Below are 18,185 nucleotides of genomic sequence, written 5' to 3' on the forward strand. Positions count from 1 at the left end.
CGGGGCCTCGGAGCCGCTGCCCGCGCGGGGCCAGCGGGCGGGGCACCGGGAGCAACCGGCTGCCCCTGACAGCACCGGGCCGGGCCTACTGCGGAGCGGTCGGCTGGGACAGCGCCGGGGCGCGGGCGCGGGCCCGGGGCTGCCGGTCGGTCAGTCGCGCTCCGGTTGCTCCCGGCTCTCGGCGCCTCCGGGCCGGGACTGCGGGGCTGCCCGGGTCGTGCGGACGTTTGGCGCCGGGCGGGCGGGCGGACCGGCGGGCGGGCGGGCGGGCGCGGCCGTGGTTATGTGGGGCTATGAGGCTGTGGAGCTGTGGGGCTGTGGGGTGGGGTCGCTGCACCTCCTCCCCAAAGTCCTTGGCTCTGGGCGGTCTCCTCCCCACAGACCGACCCTGCGGGGAGATCGGCGGATCGGCGTTGGGTGTGTTGCGGAGTGAAAGGAGTTGTGGCCGCCGAGACCGCCCTGCTAAACACGCCTGATGGCAATCTCCGCGTCGGCTTTGAGGGCTAGAGGAAAAGTAGTGTAACTCCCCGCCCCCAGCTCGGAACGCAGGAGGCTGCAGGGCAAAACGATTTTCCCCCTAGCCCCTCGGTATCCATTGTTTTGTACCATCCCCTCCCCCATGCCTAGGTAGAAGAATAAGGACTCCAAAGCTGTAATTCGCCCGCCTCTCCCCACTCTTCCCCCCAACCCCCCAGTCCCTCTCAGCAGAGGTTTGGGTTAACTGTGCAAGTAGGGGTTTACAAACAGGTGGAACGCTTGTCTATTTGGGAATCGGAAAGATGATGTTTTTGGGGTGCGTTTTTCATCTGATTTCACCTTTACACTTGGGAGATTCGATTTTCTCCCCATCGGTTTGTAGCTTTATGAGGTGATGAAAATAAAAGAGGAAACCCTGTTTTGCGACCTATCCCCTCAAGTGTTTCTGAGGGCTCTGGGGAAGTAAAAATTAGCTTACAACTGTGGACTGTTTGGTATATTGGTCTCCAGCAGGATGCTGAGTCTGGGAGCTTACCCCTGTGTAATCTTGTACACTCTTTGTAGATGTCAGAAGTTCTAGCATCTACCGGAAGGATTGCCGAGTCAAAAACTTTGCTGTTTTTCAGAATCGAAGGGTGGACTTGTGCAAGCAAGCGTTTTTGTGTTTAAGTCATCAGCACTGACAAAGATGTTTGGTTTTAAAGACCTACATTTATTAGTGCACTCCTCGTTCCTTTAGTCACCCATCGTTGGCATGGTCTTTGTAACTGTTCTTTGTTATATATTTGAAGAAACTTAAAGGTTTAGCTATTCACAATGTGTAATATTCAATAAGTCTACAAATTAAGTTCCAACTATGTTTGAATTCTTCAAATGTTTTATTTTTCATATGAGAGTTAAAGATTATAGAAATAAATTACCTAAATACTTAAATCATTCACCACAATGGAGCTTAGGCTGAATACTTAAAAACTTTTTAAGTATGAAGTCTTTTAAACTTACTGAGACTCAAAGTATTTTTATTTTAGATTGAGTGTGCAAAGTAAAATAAAGGGTTTTGTCTAAGGTTTGTACCTTTCAAAGATTAAATATGACATAAAGGTAACATGACATCACACTCGTGAAATCTCAGTTTGGAGTTAGTCTCACCTCACTCTAACCAAGTATATTTTCCCCAGATGCTTATTCAGTTTCCGAAGAAACTATATTTGTCACGGTTGGCATTTCGGTTATGATATTCTCAATGTTTTTCTTTCATTATTTAGAAGTTAATATGGATTGAAAAATGGTATAAAGAGATACCTTAGTATTTTGAATCTGGATTACATTTTAGTTTGTTTTTCTAAGATGTCATGATCAGAAATTAGATCAGAACTGATTTTGGTCCTTGTAGCAAATATAGGTGGAAAGTTGGCGTGTGAACTTCAAAACAGTCATAAATTTGGAGCACTTCATGTTTAAATAAGAACAGGAAAATTATTACTTTTGATGTGCTTGTAGAAACATTATCACATTGGCTGAGGATGTAGCTTAGTGGTAGAGTGTTTCCATAACATGTACAATGCCCTGGGTTTGATTTTCCTAGCCCTGTATTAAGTACATACACACATACATAGCTGTTTTTTATGTGACTCAGAACAGGACAATGGCTTTCCCTCTTCCAGTAGTAACTAATTATATTCTATATGAGGTAACCTCAGGATGGCGTCTGACTTGTTGCTGCGATGTGAGCTTGTTTGTTCTTATGTGCGTGAGTTTTGCCTGCATGTGTATATGCAGCACAAGAGGCCAGAAGACGGCAGATACACAGGAGTTGGAGTTACAGAGGGTTGCTGGTCCTCTAGAAGAGCAGCCAATGTTCTTAAACTGCTGAGCTATCTTTCCAGCCTCAAATATAATTTTTTTGTCTTCTATTATCAATATCAATTGTGGATAAAATTGGGATGTTTTGTGCAAGTAATGAAATTTCAGTCATACTTTTAAAAATTTGCTGAATTATTTTTTGTATATTATGTTTCCGAAAGGTTCTTGTTTTTAAAAAGGTAATTCACATATAAAAATTTTCTTAGACCGGAACAAAAACTAGACCTCTTGTGTATAGATCTAAGGGTGTGACTGTTTGGAGTGTGAAGATGAAACAAAAGAACATTTCTGAGGCTTAGTTGCTGTGCCCTTCATCTGTCTTTCAAGGATGAAGAAGCATAAAAAAGTTCCCTCAGTGAGCTCTGAGGTTTGTAGCTTAGATGTGGTGTAAGACTTCTGGAATTTGTTTACAAAACTATCTAAATTAAGGGAGGGGATTTAGATATTAGGAAGTATCAGTGTTTATTTTTATTAGACTATTAGTGAGTGGGTAAATGTTTTCTTGTAAATGAATTGACACTGGCTATATAATCTAGCAGAATGATATGTAAAGTGATACTTGAAATGAGTCGTGTAAATAATTAGTTTGGTAGACAATCTTGCTTAGTGTCAGACTTACCATAGTTTGTGCATTAGCTGTTTTGTATCACATCATTTGTAACTGAAGGCTAATGAACAAAAGCATGAGCATAACTAAGCATCTGCTCTCTTTACAGTATCCTAACTGCTAGGCCTTCATACACGGGCTACACCACATCAAAGCTGTGCCCTCTAGACCTTTTTAGAAGTATTTTCTCGTAATGAAGTAACTCCCAATATTCTTATCTACTTGTCTAAGCTTGACTTTTAAAATTTGCAGTTTCATAAGTTACAAGGGACTGTGGTGTGCTTGGACTTGGACTGCTGCATAGTATCTGAAATGTGCTTGTTAATCAGTACAGGGTAGAGAAAACATTTGGTGAGTCTGAAAAAAAGTATTCTAAAATAGGTACCCATTTTAAAGTAAAATAGTTTTTATTCAGTGTATTCTCCTTGTCCCTAACTTTTTAGAAAGGCATTGTTAGTTCAGTGAAGCAAAGTTGGAACACATAAAAAGAGTATTATAATTACAAAGTGGTTTTAAGCTTTTGAGATGATGACATGTGTTTCTTGAGTAAGTATGTAGTTCTCATTGTCAAGATTGAAAGAGAACTAATTAGATTTCATACTGTCTCAGTGCAATTTAGGATAGTCAGAAATGATAACAAAAAGTAAGGGCTCTTTTCTAGGGAGAGTGGACACACTGCTTGTGTCTAAACTACTGTTTAAAGGGTAAAGTTAGCCTATTAGTATACCTGAGAGTTTTATGAATTGTTTTTGTGACGTCTTTATGACACTATGAATTTCTAATGTTTCAATATATTAGCCTCCATTGCTATCCAGAAGTTTTACCATTTTAATTATATAATTTTATAGCTGATAAATTTTTTTATTAGGGTCTGGGGAGATGGCACAGCCTTATGTAGTCCAAGTTAGCCTCAGATCTGAAGTAACAGGCTGGCCTGCCTGCAACTCAAGCCTCTGCCTCAGTTTCTGGAGTGTGGGGTTTTACAGGGTAAGCTACCATGCCTTCTTTTAATTTTTTTCTAATGTTCTAGAAGTAATGATTACATGGCTTGTTTTGATACAAGTAGTTCCTAGATTTTGAAATTAACCTGATTTCAGGGTTTCCAGTTTGTATTTCTTGTCCACTTTGCTTTCAAGCCTTCCTAGTAGTGCAGTCTTTAACTTTTTGATACATTAGATAGCTCTTAATTATAATCAAATTATAATCTGCACATGGCATACTTATCTTAGGAGCTGATGCAGAGGTAAATACTCCTTGTTTTCTGCTTTCCTTAAATTACAGTTTGTTGCCATGAATTGGACAGGCCACACTTACACAATGTGACAAGTGCCATGACAGCAGAATCATGGCAGACTTGCATATGACTGAGACTGTGTAACAACTGGCAGTGCTCATTGGAGGATATACCCTGTGTGTGGTAGTCGAAGGTAGAAAAAGAACAAGGGTTAGGTATTAGGTCCATTTTGAAAATTATGAGTACTAGTTGTTTGGATTCCAGTAATACTTTTTTTTTTTTTTAAAAATCCTTAAATTTTATTTGAGGTGTGTGTGGGTACAGGTAAATGAATGTCACAAAGAAGGGCAGGTGTGAAGGTCTGAGGGTTACCTGCCATAGTTGGTTCTCTCCTTGCACCACATGGGGTCTTGGATGGAGCCCAGACTCTGTGCCACCTGCTGTCTTTGGTATGCCGGCCAAGATTTTAAGCCCTATAATAGATTTTCATTAAAGTTTATATTTTTGGTGTTTGTTTCTTGTGTACTAATTCAATTTGGGCTTTGGACTATAGACCTGCATTAATGTGAAGGGGTACTGAAATTATTACTTAAAATGCTTACCTAAAAACATTTTTGATTAATATTTAATGAAATATGAAGAGAACATATTAGCCTAGTATGTGATAATGTTGAGGCTCACTGATGATGTACTTTTACATTCAAATATTGTTTCCTGGGGTTGGGGGTTTAGCTCAGTGGAAGAGCGCTTGCCTAGGAAGCGCAAGGCCCTGGGTTCGGTCCCCAGCTCCGAAAAAAAGAAAAGAAAAAAAAATATTGTTTCCTTTAGGCAATATATGAAGAATGATATTTAGATACTTAGAACATGGTTAAAGTTATTATGTAAAAACCTTATTCTTATTCTGGATGACTAGTGCTAACTTTTCAGGTGCTTCTGATTCTGTGGTCAGAGGTTAGATCCTGATGGAGAGCTTTGTATGCTTTCACTGTCTGAACTTAGGCATGAGTGATGTCATTGCTGTTTGAGGAAGGATCTCCTTAGGTACTCTCCACAGCCTGCAATCAGCCATCTCCCCTTCCAAGCACTGGGAATATAAGCCTGGGCTACCACATCTAGCAGTCAAGTTTCTTCCTCCTCCTCCTCTTCCTTCTTCAGTCAAGTCATGGTTTTTTACAATAATCTTTCCTCCTCTTTCTTCTCTCTTTCTCTTCCTTCCTCCCCGCCCCCTCTTTTTTTCTTCACGACACGGTTTTTCTGTGTAGTCCTGTCTTGGAACTTACTCCATAAACCAGGCTGGCTTTGAACTCAGAGATCCACCTGCCTCTGCCTTTCTAGTACTTCAGATAAAGGCCTGCATCACCACTGCCCCATTCAGTATTATTTCTTGAAGGGTATAGAGAGACTTGCAGAAATTTTGAGTATTCCTTTTTTATAGATTTTTGTATTTCAGCAGCCACCTTAGAATGTTATATATTATATTCCATGCATCTCTATGTTATTGGGAAACTAAGGATTTCTGATTGGATTTGCTTTCATACTACCTACACCTCTTTGATGAACTCGAGGTCTTAGTTTGATATGTCATTTGGAAGATTTTGATCTCCAGATTTAAAGAATCTTATATTTTCTCTTTTGTAACATTCATCACTTTTAAAATGATTTGCTTAATGTCTGTTGACTAAAATATCAGATTCATGTTGAGCATTCACTCTTTGTCTTTATTGTTTTTTCAATGTATTAACACAGTGTTTTGACCTTGTAGATTTTTAGTAGAAAATTACTTTTAAGTTATTAATAATGCAGAGCCCCAGACAGACTGAATAGGCCATTAAAAAGAACAAAGAGATTTTTGCACATTCTTGTTCTCAAATACACAATTTCTAAATCCTTGGAGCCCCTCAGACCTTAATTTAGGCCTTTTTTGCTCTCATATAATATACAATTAAAATGAATAACAAATGGTAAAAAGGCTGGAATTAATTCTTATAGGTTGTAAGAAAGTTGACAATAAGAGTTTGGGAAACTGCTTGTAAAACAGTTGGAAGCTGGGTGTGGTAGATGTAATCCCAACAGTTGATTGCCCTGACTTCCAGGCCAGTCTGTGCTTTAGAGACCGTGTCTCAAAACAAAAGAAACGACAGAAGATGTTTAAAGAAAGATAGTAGCTTAATTTGTAAGCATGTTGAATCTGTCAAGGTGGCATTTTTTTATACATAAAATAATCCAGGGATAGTCTTAATTCCATAAAGAAGTCAACTGGTGTGATTTGTTAAAGATTACAAAATGTTTATTTCAGAAAGATTTCCTGCCTGAATGATAATGTTAAAGCTTTTAGATTTAAGCTGTTGTTATTAGGAAACTTTGCATGATGAGGTGAAACATAGCAGGTATCAAGGAGCATTTACTGGGCAGAGTAAATGGAAACAATTATCTGGAATTATTGGAATAGTATAGTAACTTATTACTACTGTAACATTTTCAAAGGTGGAATTTTATATTTAACCTCTAGTTGATTGGTTAGCTGTGCAATATGTGAAATTTTGTAGCATGCTTTTCTTGATCAGTGTTGTTTGAAAATGTAACCTGTTAAAGTGACAAAGTGGCCACAGTGTTGTAGCTTTATTGTTTACTGGGAGTAAGCTTTATTTCTCTTGCCATCTTTCAGTCATCTGGATTGGGAAATTTCCGTTCAATATTACAGTTATTTCTTTACCAACATTTAGAGGTGTATAAGAGATTGGATGACCTGGTGGAGAGAGTGTTTAATTGTGAAGCTTTAGTTTGTGTATATATGGGATAGAGGGTTTAACATTTCACTCAGAGCCTTTATTTCTAGTTCAAATATTTGCATTTATATCTTAATATTAAGATATCTTGAATTCTGTGACTATATATGGGTAGGCAGAAGAAAGGTTACTTTTTTTTTTATAACAAATACAGGCTGATCTCCACATGTTAATCATAGTTCTGAATTCATAGAAGTGAGATGCTTATATACGGTTGGGGATTTAGCTCAGTGGTAGAGCGCTTGCCTAGGAAGCGCAAGGCCCTGGGTTCGGTCCCCAGCTCCGAAAAAAAGAAACAAACAAACAAACAAAAAGTGAGATGCTTATATACAAGGGAGCTTAAAATAGTAAAGTTTATGATTTAACCTTGAAGACGTTTATTTCTGTGCTTTGGAAGTAGTGTTTTGAAATTCTTAATACTAGAAATCTGGCCTCAGTTCAGAACACCCACTAAGCAGCAGCAGTGGGAACTTAGCATACTCAGTATTTTAAGTTTTCATCTTTCTGTTCTATGATAGCTTATAGTGGGACATGTAGAACATGGGTTAACAATAAAGTGTAATAATCAAAGACTCTGTAAGACTACCAGGTTTTGTTTTTGAATTCTAAAGAACTAAATATGATCAGTGAAAGTTTGCAAAAAATTGGATGCAGATGTTTTATGCATGAAATATAAAAGTTATTTTGGAGCTTGAGAAAAAAATTACTTTTTAAAAATAGGGTCACTATTTTCAAACGTTTTGAATTTTTTTTTTTTTTGGCTAAGCCAGGTGCAGTGGTTTATGCCTTTAATGTCAGCACCTGGAAGGTGGATATGGGAAATCTGGAAGTCCAGTGTCATCTTTGGCGTTACAGTAAATTCAAGGCCAGTGGGCTCTGTCTCAAATTTTTTTTTTTTTAGCCAAGGTAGTTTTGGTAATTGCAGCGAATATTTCCACAGTGCTGTGTACAGTACTAAAAGCTCAGTGAGCAATTTTCCTTTCACCTTAATTTTAAAAAGAGGCTTCTGTGTGGCATGCCTGTGAGTGTGGGCATCTGCACAGACCTGAGGCTGAAGTCAGGTGCTTTTCCTCCATCCGTCTCTCTCCCTTCCATTCTGATAGCAACTCTGCTGCTGGCCAGTGAGCTCCGCGGCTGCCTCCCAGTGTTGGGGTAACAGACATACCTCTCCATGCTGACCTTTTATTAGACTGTGGTGGATCTCAGCTGAGGTCTTCATGCATGCAAAGCAAACACTTTGAGCCATCTTCCTCTCCTGTGATCTAATCAAAACCCACTTACTTCCCTAAGGCTCCGTCCCTAAAGATGATCAGCTCATTGTGGGTTAAGCGTAAGCCACAGCAGCAGGTCATTTCCTAGTGTGGTGGGGGTTGGGTGCGGTGTTTACATTTAGAAGGTAGCATTTCCAACTAGGAATTATATGGTTCTGTTTAATGTGTTAATAAAGTTTGTAAAATGTTTGCTGCCTTTGAGTATTTTGAGAATCTTGATGAGAGAAATTCCTTTTAACCTTGTTAAGTTAGTCATGACTGTTGGATGTTTCTTTTGATCTTCTATGAGTAGTTTTGCTTTGCAATATTTGGAAATACATAGATATTTTTCAAATCTAAAAGATGTCATGTATGTTATATTAACCACTGGGCTGGAGAAAGCTCAGCAGTTAAGAGCACACTGGCTGCTCTTACTGCAGACTGAGCTTTAGTCCTCAGCTCCCACATAATAGATTACAGCCATCTTTAATTCTAGCGCCAAGAGATCCTACACCCTTTTCTGACTTGTGGGCATCAGGCACGTATGTGGTGCACATACATCTGGCAAAACTCATATATATATATATATGATTTTTTTAAAGTAAAGTTACATTAAGACTCCTCAAAGTTCCCAGGGACTAAACCACCAACTAAAGAGTACACATGGAGGGACCCATGGCTCCAGCTGCATATGTAGCAGAGGATGGCCTTGTCTGGTATCCCTGGGAGGGGAGCCCCTTGGTCATGTGGAGGCTCGATGACCCAGGGTAGGGGAATGCAGAGGCAGGAGTGGGTGGGCAGGTAGGGGATCACCATCGTAGAGGCAGGGGGAAGGGGGAGAGGATGGGGCTTGTGGAAGGGAAACTGGGAAGGAGGATAACATTTGAAATGTAAATAAATAAAATAACCAATAAAAAATAAAAAAGAAAAGTTACATTAAAACCATACTGTTAGGATAGTAGGCAAATAGAATAGTTAAGCATACAAATCTTTTTAAAAAAGTGTACTATATAAATGGTTGAAAGGCCATTTGCTTTATATAACCACAGCAGATTACCTGTAAGTTATATACATTGAAGATCATATGCTCTGACCTTGCTGTTTGTGGTACTTAATGTTTTTGGGAGAAATTTACATAGTCATTGACAAGTGAAGGTCTGTGGGTTTATGCATATACTGAAACACTAAATGTAATAGCTTAGAAGTACTGAAAGATCTATTGGGTATTATAGTGACCTTAACATGTGTAATAAAATAGTAATTACATTTTATTTCTCTTGTTTTACATTCATCTACCCTCTGGGTTCTTGGTTAGTCTATGAATTAAATTGACATAGTCAGATTAACAAGAGAAAAACCAAACTTCAATTACATGTTAAAACAGGTATCTTATAAAGCACAGACAGACCGATGATTAAAACAATGCAGCGTCTTTGTATATGGGATATATGTAGGCTAGAGAGAGGAAAAGAGGGTGTGGGCTTCTGGAGGAGATAGGGGTTTGTGTTATAGTATGTGAATGGAGGGTTGTACAGCAATAATGACAGCCTTGTTAGTAAACAAAGCCAGGTACTAGTTACATGAGAAAGGGCTTGGTCTTTAACTCAGTCTTAGAAAGCTTGCTCAGCGTGCACAAAAAGATTAGTTTAGTCTCCAGCACTCCAAATAACCACAAGCATCTATAGTGATACTGATAACTTGTCAGTCCTCAGAGTAATCTGATAAGAATATGCCAGTGGAAATTCATTTTGGGTGGCAAACATTGGCTTCCAAAAGTTATGTTTAGGTCATGTGTTCTGAGCCCCATTGATAACCAATATTTTAAACTTACTTCCAGTTTATACAGGGAAATTTGGAAATATTAGATTGTCTTGGCAAGAAAGACAGTTTCAACAGTATAAGTAAATCTTTTTTTTTGTAGAGTTTCTGTGGTATAAAGACTTTTTAGGTAATGTTTGATTAAAATGTCTGATGTTGAGACTGCTGAGGAACTTTACAACTTATGTACCTGGTAAGTTAGAGTTGTACGAGAGAGCTGTAGTCCCAATTAAGGTTTATGTTGTGGGTTGTTAAGTAGGAGTTTTCAGCTCTTTATTTTAAATCTGCATGTCTGGACTCTTAAGTTAATATATACAGTAATGCAAATTTCCTGAAAAAACTTCCATGTATTTATAGCAATATCAAATAAGTCAATCCCGTCTCTACGTCTGCTGAACTGTTAGTATTTTATCTTGCTTTCCTAACAAGGAATGGGGGAAAAGTAAATTTGAAGGTAATGTATATATGTACTCTTTTTTTTTTTTTTTTTTTTTGGTTCTTTTTTTCGGAGCTGGGGACCGAACCCAGGGCCTTGCGCTTCCTAGGCAAGCGCTCTACCACTGAGCTAAATCCCCAGCCCCATGTACTCTTGACATAATTCTAATTCCTACGGACACGTAGAGGAAACATTCATGGGCAAGAATTCTTTTAAACCCCTGTGAAAATGAATCCTATCTCAAATTCACTTCACTGTTGTGAAGAAGCATTCCTTTAGTTCTCTTGAAAATAAACAGTGTGTGTTAAAGCATATTACCGTTATCACATATTTGCTTGTTTTTCGGACTACTACTTTGGCTTTCTGATTTGGAGGATTCTTTTCTTAAACTCTTTATCTTGAAAAATAGTTCTGTGTCATTTTGAATCAAGAGTTTTTTTTTTTTTTTTTTTTTTTACCCCCATTAATTTGCTGCTCTTTTCTATCAGTGATAGGAGCGGTTATACGCATGGGATAAAACAATATTGGGCTATTGTACACGGAGATGAAGTGTGTTTTGTCTCTTGTACATGGTCTGGACATTGTAAAAAAGATTTGTTATTTTTATCCTTAAGTTATTTAAAAGAATAAATAACTTTTCAGATCTTCATAAACAGTAACAAAAAATTAGACCTGCCATCTTGCCATGTTTCAGATGTAAAAATCTGAGTGAGTTGTTCTAAGTAGCCTATAGAGAAACATTGTATAAGAGATAAGGGCTTGTGTTTATTCAACCATATTCAACAAATGTTTATTGATTTATGCATATTTGTGCCAAGTAAATCTATATCTTCTGTTATGAAGTGCTTCATGTGAAAATGCTTCTTTATAGAAGGAGTTTGCTTAGGGAAGAACTGTATATATTTCTAGCAGAAGAAACGGCTTGTGCAAAGTATTAGTTACAAGCAATGACAAGCCCCAGTATGGTCTGAAAGACGCTCGTGCGACCAGTGTCCAGTGGGAAATACTAGGGTTGTGGCAAAAGGATCGCAAATTACTGCCGACTTTCTTGGATTTATCTTGAGGGCTGTCTCTAATTGTTTTCCTTTGCCGTGACCTGTTAGATTTGAGTGTTTGAAAGAGCACTAATTACAGTGATTATGCTAAGAACAGAGTTGGGGTGGACATGGGAAGGCAGGTAAGAATGTCATTATGGAGAGAATTACCTATACCTGATTGTAAGTGGGATTAAAGCCTGCGTTGTGGGCAGTGGCTTGGGAATACATAGAGGTTGATGAAGTCAGAAGTTTCTGGAGAAGAAGGAATAGGATTTGGTAATTGTGGAGAATTGGAGAGAAGAAATCATGACTTTTCAAGATTCCTGGATACCTCCTACCTATTTGGAGGGTGGTTGTGGGGGTTGATTTCTGCTTAAATGTTCTCTCCCAGGAAGACTTTCCTGATCCCCTACTTTGAGGCCTCTGTTGATTGTTTTCTCTTTATGCTCATGGATGGATTATTGCTTTGCTTTACCCGCTTGTCTGTCAGTGTATAGGCAAGTACATTGAACTCGACCATAATATGTAGAGAATAACATTAGCAATAAATATTAGTAGCTGAAGATTGTCTTAACTTGGGCTTTATTGCTGTGAAGAGACCACAAGTACAACTCTTACAAGGACAAACATTTAATTGGGGTTGTCTTACAGTTTCGGAGGTTTAGTCCATTATTATCATGGTGGGAAGCATGGCAGTGTGCAGGCAGACGTGGTGGTGCTGGAGGATCCACAGGCAGCAGGAGAGTGCTTCACCCCCACAGTAACACACTTCCTCTAACAAGGCCACACCTACTCCAACAAGGTCATTCCACTTAATAGTGCCACTCCCTGTGCACCAACCATTCAAACACATGGGTGTATGGGGCCATATGAAGTCTTAATTGTTGATTAAAATTTTAATGTTTAAATTGTCTTCTAAACTGTTAATGTCTCCAAACATATCTGTTCACTTATGAATTGGATCATTTTTTGACTTTTAAACACTACTTGTAGAAAGTATGTTTAATTGACTTGAAGTATTTGATAAATTATTTAATAAAATTTTATAGGCTTTATTATTATTGACCTCACTTCTATTATACATTCAGGCTTTTTCCCCTATCTCTTATTTGGTTTTCTTTGTCAATTTCAAAATAAACCTACCCAACCTTCAGACTGTAACTTAAGCATAAAGCCTTATCTGTTCCTGTTCTAGCACCCAAATTATTGAGACGAAGACATTAAGTTTATTAACAAACTGTAAATCTAGGCTGGGTGAGTTCTGAGCTATTCTAACCCCAAGACTGTTAATACTAGACAAATGTCTGGTTACTTGCCAGCCTAGTTTTGCCTGGCTCCCTCTGGTCCCTGTGTGTTCTCACATCTGCTCTCTCATCTCAACCTCATAGTGAATCCTCCTGGTCTCTCCATGTGTTCTCTCAACCTTTTTTTCGTCATGGTCCTTTTTCTACTTCTCTCTCTGGGACTTATGGCTGGGATTAGATGAGCCCTTTATTGACCAATCAGAAGGTGAAGAAGAATGTTTACAAAACACCGAGACAGGTGATGCTTCATAGAAGTAAAATATTAGTGTCCTGGCCTGCACTTAGCTCTCTGTCAGTAAAGAAATCAGCATTTGAGTAATAGATGCATAATCTTTACACAGGGCACAAAAACATTACTCCATCACAGCTGGTATTGGATTATTTGATGTTTAGAAATTTTAAAAGCAGTGTTGATCATTGTAATATATTTAGCAAATGTTCATATAGAGATAAAAGCAAAAGTGAATGATTAAAACAAAAATCCCAAATGAGAATGTTTATAACTTGTATGCAAGACAGAGTAGTAACATACCTTTCATGCAAAGAATCCTGATGAACATTTTGTAATGAAATAAGCCAATATAAATGAAGACCTTCCTGTCTGTAGCTGACAGTACTTGCTGCTTTCCAGAGGATCCAAATTCATTCTCATCCCCCTTGTCAGTCAGCTTACAGACATCGTAACTACAATTCTAGAGGATCTGACACCCTCTTCTGCCCTCTGCAGGCACCCACACATTTATGGCATACAGTTAGGCAGAGACATAAATTGAAAAAAAAAATGTAAAGGGACAACCAGGGCTCTAACCTTCAGTTGTGTAGGAGACCAGGCATATACATAGACATGCGTGAAGGCAGAAGCACTGTGTCAAGTAGCGGAGTCAGGGCACTCAGGGTAGCTTTCTGTCAGTTGACTGTTGTCCCTGAGAGGTGTGGACCCAGGAGACCCCAAGTAGTTTGATGTTTTTAATGAAAAGAAAGAGTCTAGGTTTTTGTGTAAAGCTCTGATTAAGTGGTGGTGATTTCAAAAAAAAAAAAAAAACACTAAAACTACATTATGTGTTAAGCAAAATGTAGCTATTAGACATATTTTCTCTGAATATTACAAAAGTAGGAGATTGAAATGAACTGCTCACTAATAATTAGATTAAAAAGGTACTTTATCAGGTTGATAATTTAAAAGACTAGGAATATAAATTAATGGGGGGCTCTGAAGACAGACAAAATACCACCTATAAATTTTTTTAAATGTATATCAGTTCTTGGTTCAACTTTTAGCCATGTGCCTTACAGTTTTGATGAGGCCAGTTTTATGGCCAGTGATGGCATTATCTGTCCTGGTAAAAACATTTTTTAATATAAATGAAGAGAGTAACTAGTAACAGCCTATACGTGGGTTGATGCAGGAATAAGTTGCTGTAACCATACTACAAGTCAGAAGCAATAAGAAAGATGAAATCTATCTATATGATATGGGCCCAGAATTTAGTTTATCATTCATATGTGGAATTCTAATGTATCATACACTTATACTATATATGATATAGATTATATGATGTCTATATAATATTCCAGTGGATTGTACTGTGTTTTAATATCTTAAATTTCCAGTGTTTTGTTGTTTTTATGCACATGATAGTAATAAGTTCCTTTTAACACAGTGACACATTAAAATACTTAGCTTTTTGTTTGAAGAAATATATTTGCATCTGAGAATTGGTATTTATATGGCCTGTGAAATGCAGAATTACACTCTTGTGCATGGTGGTTAGAAAAACTACAAGACAGGGCTTTGTACAGCAGCGGATTCCCTCAGGTTTTAAAGGTGCTTTGCTTTAGTAGTTTGTATTGAGTCAACACAGAGTTAGTCCACAACATCCAAAGGGAGAATGTAAAATTTCTCCTACTTAGAAATTTCTGCTTGGTTTTAGTTTCTTTTAAAGTCTAAATTTGAAAGTGTATTTGTGTATATGGGTGTTTTACCAACATATATGTTTGTGCACCATGTGTGTGCTGGGTGCCCACAAAGATCTAAGGAGGGTATTGGATTCCCTGGAACTGAAGTTACAGAAGGCTTAGGGTGCTGGGAATTGAAACAGTGTTGCTGTAAAGTTATAAAAAAGGCTGTCTTTTATCCCCACTAGGTCTGGCACCTTAGTGCCTCAAGATATCTGATAGATATCTTAATCTCAGTCAGCAAAGCCTCTCACCCGCTTTGCTCCAACCTATATCACATTGCCAATAGCCTCTCTCTGAGCCTGGTAATAATCTCTCTACCTATCCAGTTCCCAAAGCAGACTGCCACCATGTCAGAAAATACATCTCAATTCCGCGGAGACCACATACTCTCTTAAACTTAATTCACCACAAGAAAGAACACACAACACAATAACCTCTGATCCAATTGATAAGATATAATTGCCCACCTAAACATACAAAGCCCTGTACACACCCATCCCTTAAGGACATTCATAACAACCTGTAAAGGTACAGAGAGGAATCTTTTTTTTTTTCTTTCTTCTTCTTCTTTTTTCTTTTTTTTCTGGAGCTGGGGACCGAACCCAGGGCCTTGTGCTTGCTAGGCAAGTGCTCTACCACTGAGCTAAATCCCCAACCCCGAGAGGAATCTTAACATCTGCCTCCATGTTCTCTTCCTCCAGTCCCCTTTTGTTCCTGTCTCCTCCTCTTCTCTCAAACTTTTCTCCTCCCCATCCTTCCTTCTCGTCCAGTGACAGGCCTCCTCCTATCTTGAACCTGTCTTCACCTGTGTCCTACAAGACAGATAGCAACAGATATTCTTAACACGGAGCTTCCTCTTCAGCCCCCATTTTATACTCTTTGGTAATTTCTCATGGGACTACAATGTATTTAGACTCCTCCTCCACAAATCTTCTGGACTCCTGTGACATCATTTTCTCCTAATTGGATGTTTTGTTATTTATCTTTTTCTTTCTCTTTTTTGCAACTGAATTTAGTTAGTGGTGCCTAAGTATGCAGGGCATAGAGCAGCGTCCACTGGAGCATGGCTACTTACTGTGGGCTGGCTCCACTGCTGATTGATTGTCTGCCCCAACAGTTGTAGCTGCCATTAGCACCTCCAGTAGGTGAAGGGCTTCCTGAACGTTTGTGCTGGTGCTGGACTCTTGACTGGTTAAGTTTTATGCAGGTCTTTTTTTTTTTTTTTTAATAACTATAAGGTACTGCAATTTTGTGAGTAAGACATCCTGTTAGGTCTTAGAGAACAGTTTTGTAGTAGTCTTCCCTACTCTGTGGCTCTTACAGTCTTTCACACCCTCATGTTTGGGAGGAGGTGCAGTTTAGGGCTGAGTACTCCACACACACTTTTCAGTGCAGTGTGACCAATTGTGATTCTCTGTATTAACTACCATCTGCTGCATAAAAAGCTTCTCTGATTAAGGGTGAGAATTGCACTAGTTTGGATAGAAGGATAAGTATTTAAATGGCAGTTTAATACTATATCCCCTGGATAAATTAATAACAGTAGGGGTTGTGGTCTGCCAAGCCATAGGCTCTTGATTAGGTTTATAGTTCCAGGTCTGAGCTCCCTCCAGTACAGTGGGCCTTAAGCTTGATTTAAAAAAATCTCTTGGTTACTGCTGTAGCACTCATGACACTTGCATTCACGAGCAAATCTTAGCAGGCAGTCCTTATTGGAGCTCACAGGACTTTTCAGCAGTTGGTGGCACTTTTCTTTCAGTACCCTGCAAAGCATGTTCTAGCACTGAGAACGCTATTCAGCAGGGAGGAAGCTTTCAGATCAGTTTGATTATCTATATGCTGTAATCAAAATCATATGATGTCTTACCATCAGGTTTTAGTGGGTGACTCAGAGCAATGGCAATGGCCTGTATAGTTTGGGGGGGTCCTCTAGGACCCTCCCCTGACTAACAACACCATGACACTAGGCGTTGTGTTTACTCACCTCTAGCTTCTGTGAAACTCCAATTAAGCAGGTGAATACATATTTTTGGTGTATAAAGTGGTTGGTTTCCTTACACTTTTTCAATAATCCTGTTATCTCCCCTTTCTTGCCTTTTCCCCATTGCATTTATCTATTTGTGTGTGTGTGTGTGTGTGTGTGTGTGTGTGTGTGTGTGTGTGTGTGTGTGTGTATGAGAGAGAGGGGGGGAGAGGGAGAAAGGGTGAGGGAGGGAGGGAGGACATTGTGATCTAGTCTGAGACTTTTAAAATGAGCTTATTAAACTTATTTATATTATGATGTCTTTTATAATTGATAGAAATAAACTAAGAAATATATTTAAAGGTATAAAGCAGTTTAGCATAAATAATGTGAGCATATATCAGTCCCTTTATTCTACTTTTTGTTGATCATTCAACATTGACAGGGATTGTAGCATTTACATTGTATTTGGTAGTTATAACCAATCCTCACAACTTGCCTTTTTGCCCTGGTTACTGCTTGGCTGAATTTTCAAGGTTAGCTCATAAGAACAGTTTGAGTTCTTAATATATGTTAGTTTTTAACTGTTTTTAATCATGAACCATAGTCTGTATATAAATTCTTGGGGTACACTTTTCTCCTTGAAGTGTTTGTAGGTATTTCTCTGTTGATTTTTATCACTATTTACTCTTTCCTTTCTGTGTTTATAAACTTTAGACATGCATGAGTTATTCTTAGTCACTGCAGTCTTGACAGTGTAGTAGGGATTTTCTCTAGTTTATTTTCTGAACACCATGTAGGAACCTTAAGATTTAATTTTGAACACTATCTGGAATTAGTGTCAGATTACTTAGGTTAAAAGGGCTCAGTGCCAAAATATTGCCTCCACTTTAAGCATCCAGACTTCTAGCCAACTAGCCAACTCCATCTTTTTTAAAAATTTAATTTTTATTAGATATTTTTTATTTACATTTCAAAGGTTATTCCCTTTCCTGGTTTCCCGGACATAAGCTCCCTATCCCATCCCCCTCCCCGTCTTCTATGAGGGTGTTCCCCTTCCCCAACCACTCTCCTTCCCACTCCCCCTCCCCAACCACCCCCCTTCCCAGTCCCCCTGACATTCCCCTGCACTGGGGGGGGGGGTTCAGCCTTGGCAGGACCAAGGTCTTCTCCTCCTATTGGTGCCCAACAAGGCCATCCTCTGCCACATATGCAGCTGGAGCCATGGGTCTGTCCATGTGTCCTCTTTGGATGGTAGTTTAGTCCCTGCGGGCTCTGGTTAGTTGTTGTTGTTTTTATGGAGTTGCAAACCCCTTCAGCTCCTTCAATCCTTTTTCTAACTCCTCTAATGGGGACCCCGTTCTCAGTTCACTTGTTTGCTGCTAGCATTTACCTCTGTATTTCATGTGCTCTGGCTGAGCCTCTCAGGAGACAGCTATATCAGGCTCCTA

At 39.0% G+C, this 18,185-nt stretch overlaps 1 protein-coding gene and 1 non-coding gene across 6 annotated transcripts in view; both read left to right on the top strand.

Moving 5' to 3' along the window:
• Positions 1-18,185, top strand: part of Shoc2 (SHOC2 leucine-rich repeat scaffold protein) — an 88,554-nt gene that overhangs the window by 973 nt on the left and 69,396 nt on the right. Inside the window, exon 1 of one of the 5 annotated variants that reach the window (XM_039080789.2) lies at positions 556-3,934. The exons of the other annotated variants lie outside the window; for them this stretch is intronic. The gene's annotated coding sequence lies outside the window, so the exon portion shown is untranslated. Of the gene's footprint in view, positions 1-555; positions 3,935-18,185 lie in introns of those variants that run through there. 5 annotated transcript variants of the gene reach the window in all.
• Positions 10,928-11,055, top strand: LOC120100368 (small nucleolar RNA SNORA20). Its single transcript, XR_005500132.1, has one exon. It is a non-coding gene; the product is annotated as a small nucleolar RNA SNORA20 (small nucleolar RNA).

This window comes from Rattus norvegicus, chromosome 1 (assembly GCF_036323735.1).
Source record: "Rattus norvegicus strain BN/NHsdMcwi chromosome 1, GRCr8, whole genome shotgun sequence".
NCBI lineage: Eukaryota > Metazoa > Chordata > Mammalia > Rodentia > Muridae > Rattus > Rattus norvegicus.